This window comes from Solanum pennellii, chromosome 5 (assembly GCF_001406875.1).
Source record: "Solanum pennellii chromosome 5, SPENNV200".
Lineage (NCBI taxonomy): Eukaryota > Viridiplantae > Streptophyta > Magnoliopsida > Solanales > Solanaceae > Solanum > Solanum pennellii.
In genome coordinates, this window is record NC_028641.1 from 20,872,672 (window position 1) to 20,876,952 (window position 4,281).

Here is a 4,281-nt window from a genome sequence, read left to right on the forward strand (position 1 = left end):
TTGAGGAAGCTACTTGGGAAATGGAGAAGGATATGTGAGACAAGTAACCTCAATTATTCGCCGAATCATGTACTACTTCAGTACTTCCTTAGCCTATGTTTCCTAAGTTTTGTCACTCAGAGACAAGTGATGGGTAAATTAAAATCTATTATAACGATCGGGTTTCGTCGTTATGGAAAAGACAACTGGGAAATATTTTGGGTCAGAAAACTTTTCCTCAGTTTCTTTAAATTTGCCATCCTAGTTTAGATTTGAACAAAATTAGAGTCTTTGAGGTATAGGTAAATCTAATAGAAATCGGGTGAAACATTTATGATTTTGATTACATGAATAGTTTGATAACTCGTTAAAGAACCCTTACAACTTTAAAGAATTGAATTTTTGTGAGTAGAACTCCTGTAATTGATCTTAAAGTAAAGGATATTTATAGAGCATCGTGGTTTAGAGATGTGTTGTAAAATGGGGATTTTAGAATTTCTTAAATTGCTCTCAGTCTTGAAGATGCTGCCTTGGCGCCGATTTTTGTCGCTTTTGAGGGGGCGTTGTGGTAGGGTTGTGGACGTTGTGTTGGGCCAAACACGACATAATGTCGTTAATAAACCCCTAGACAAACTTATTTGGCAGTTCTCAATTTTTAGAGCTAATAAAACAAACCCTAGTTGACTCCTTCTCATTTATCACCCTTCTTCAAGCTAAAGGTATGATTTTCACTCCCCAAATTAGTTTTTTTATCGGTAGCACATAGTAGAATAGGTGAATATTGATGGGGAAGGGTTTTGTTATAGATTCTATGGTTAAAATAACCTTAATTTTGATTATTAGGAACATGGATTTGATCTAGGGTTCATTGAATTTTTAGTAATTTAGGTAATTAGTGATTTCTTATTGATTCTTATATTATATTGATTTTTTGTAGACCAAGTACAAGGGGAACAAATTCTAATAGGGAAGTATCAAGTTTCTTAAGGTTTCATGATGCTTTTTAGGTAGGTAATGGTTGTAATCTATGATTGTGTGATATTTGGTTGTTCTTGTTTCATTATCATACTTGTATATGTATGAATATTGCAATGTTGATCATACTTGATGAAAATGAGATAGAGGAATGATTTTTTCCATAAAATCATGACTTAAATGTATGATATTAATGATATACTTGTAATTGTGATTGTGGTGTATGAATGAGATCGGTTGCCGGGTTCTAGATTAAATATGAGATTAGTTTCCACGTTTTGGCATTTTAACTTTTTGGGTTTGTTTTCCGTGAGAGGACTAATGATGTGATATAAGATTGTGAACTTATCGTTGTTCATAAATGTTAATAATATTGTATATGTTGATATATATGCATGTGATGATAATGTTGTTTGACTTGCTTATGTTGCACTAGTGGTATAGTCGTGTAAATCTACCAGTATAGTGTGGTTGTATACTCATTCTACACTTGCTCTTATTTTTGTTGAGTACGGGGCATCTTTAAGCGTTATTGACATACCTAGATCAGTAGATCAATGATCATTCAAATTTAAAGGTGAGACAATGTCCATTTTTTCAGGACTTAGACAATTGTTTTAGTTAGTTGATTAGTTCATTAGTTAGGGTTGTATCCCTTCTTGTTTAGACTTGTTGAACTTTAGATATTTTATAACATGGATTATCAGGTTCTAGGTTATTTTTCCGCATTGTTTAGTTGTTAGATCTATTGTTGAGGTTTATGGGAACTTTTATCTTTAGCTATTTTTCTTGTTTTTTCATACTTAAATGTCTTAGTTTGGATTAGTTGCTTGGTCAAGGTTGTAGTAGTCATTCGCACACCGTAGTGTCAGTGTGGGTGCCAATCGCGATGGTCTGGGTAAGGTTAGTATAAGAGCCTAGGTTTATTGATCTCGATGTAACAAAATGGGTCCAAATAGAGTCTCGCAGAATGGTACGGGGATGCCTTTACTTTTTTTAAGAGGTTATTTCACTTTAGGAAATCTCTCTATTTTTGTCTTATCTCCTTCGGTTCTACAACTTGATTCAAATTGGTATATATCTAATCAAATTGGTATCTAACCTCATTCACTCTTTTTTCCATAGATGATTAATACTAGGAATAATGGTGTCAAGCATGTAGCTCCTGTCAGTGCTCCATCTAAGGAACCAACAACAAGAGGTTGCGGTCGAGGTAGGGGTATAGGACATGGAAGAATAGCTGCCGCTGTGAATGAGGTATTGCTTGATAATGCGCCCATGAATGAGAACCCACCTATGCATTATGAGGAAAAGGAAGAAGAGGTTGAGGTTGAGGTGGAGAATGTTGAGAATGTTGAGGAAGTTGAACAAGAGGAAGAAGTACAGGCTGAGGCTAAAGGTATTCCTCCGATAGATCCAGTGCAAGCTCAATAACTCATGGCATTCTTGAAAGGGTTGGCTGGTCCTGGAGTGTTTCTATCAGTTCAAATAACTCAAGGTCCTTCTAATACTCTTGTTGCTAGCATTGTTCCCAAGACGGGTGGAAATGTAGGTATTGATGCTTTGTTCCTTCCTTTGTTGGGTTCTGTTATGAGCTATAATGAGCATGACGCGTTGCCTAAGTTCTTGAAGTTTAAGCCTCCGCTATTTCTTGGTTCTGAGATACGATGCGTATGAGTTCATCTTAGACTGCTATAAGAGGCTGCATAAATTGGTTTTTGTTCATGAACATGGGGTTGATTTTGTGTCTTTCCAACTTCAAGGTAAGGCCAAGAAATGGTTAAGAGCTTATATCGAATACATGGAATCTTAAAGCGGCTATTGATATACCTTGCTTAGGAAATCAGTGATCCTTCGAATTCAAGGGTGAGGCAATTCCTCCGGGATTCCATGGATTCTCTTTTGTCTATGTCTACTATTTTTGGACTTAGACAATTGTTTTAATTTAGTTAGTTGATTAATTAATTAGTTGGTGTTGTATCCCTTCTTGTTTAGACTTCATGAACTTTACATGTTTTGGTACATTGACTTTCATGTTCTTTGTTATATTTCTTCTGCGTTATTTAGTTTTTAGAACTTCTGTTAAAGTTTATAGGAACTTCAGTTCTTAGCTATTATTTTTGTTTTCTCATACTTAAATGCCTTAGTTTAGATTAGTTTATTGGTTGGGGTGTAGTAGTGGCTTTCCCATTGTAGTTTAGTCTGGATGTCAATCACGATGGTCTTGGTAGTGACATAAACTAAATTGAATAAACACAACACAAATAAAATTATGGAGTAACTAAGAAATTCATATAAGTGTATTCTTAATTTTTGCTTGTAGGGATGAAGAAGAAAGTTGAGGAAGATACAAAAGTAGAAAAAATTGTGAATTTCGGAAGAAGATGATGTAGAGCCTTACTATAAAATTATTTTTATAAGAATTAGTTTTTTTTTAGTGTTTCTTTCATCTTTTCTATACTTCATTTATTTACTTTATTAAAAAACTTAAAATATATTTTAAAATTCTCTTAATTATACCACTTTACATTCTCTTTTTTCTTAAAGTTGTATTTTTAAAATGTAATGGGAAGAGAATAAACTGATAAATAAGGCATATCAGAAGAGTGAAAATGAGAAAATTGATAAAGATTTTTTTTTTCTCTTTTTTCTTTAATATAACTATAGTTATACATAAATATTTCATTAGGTTAAATTATGATTAGTTTTTATCATGATACCTTTTTGCAATATTCTAAAATTAACATTATGTACTTGACATTACTGTTTATTTGCATGTTGAAGTGCGTTCTAAATACGACACTACGAATAGAAGCATTGTAAAGAGCGAAAATTTGATATCCTACAAAAATAAAAAATAATGTTATTCAAGAAGTGAATTAAAAAAATGAAAACAAACTTGAGTATTTGTATAATTCTTAAGAAAAACTAAAACCAAAGACTTAAAACTCTATGCAATACTTTTGTAATAAAAAAATGACAGAGATCCTATTTAATTTTTTCTTATTCTTTGGATAAATTTCCCTATATTATAATTTATTATTATTATTAAAACGGTGTCAAATACTACCCTCTTAATTCATTTCTATTTTTTATTGTGAAAACTTAAATGTCTCAAAATTTATTATTCTAATTATTCAATTTCATTATTATAAATTTAAAGACCTAAATATTTAACTCCACTCTCATTTCTTTATGGATAATGAAAAATTTTATATCTATCTATATAGTATATAAAGCTACACATTCAAAAAGTGATTTGATACTTCGTGATTGGCACCCACACTAAACCTCCGGTCGGAGAATCATTACTATACCTCAAACTAA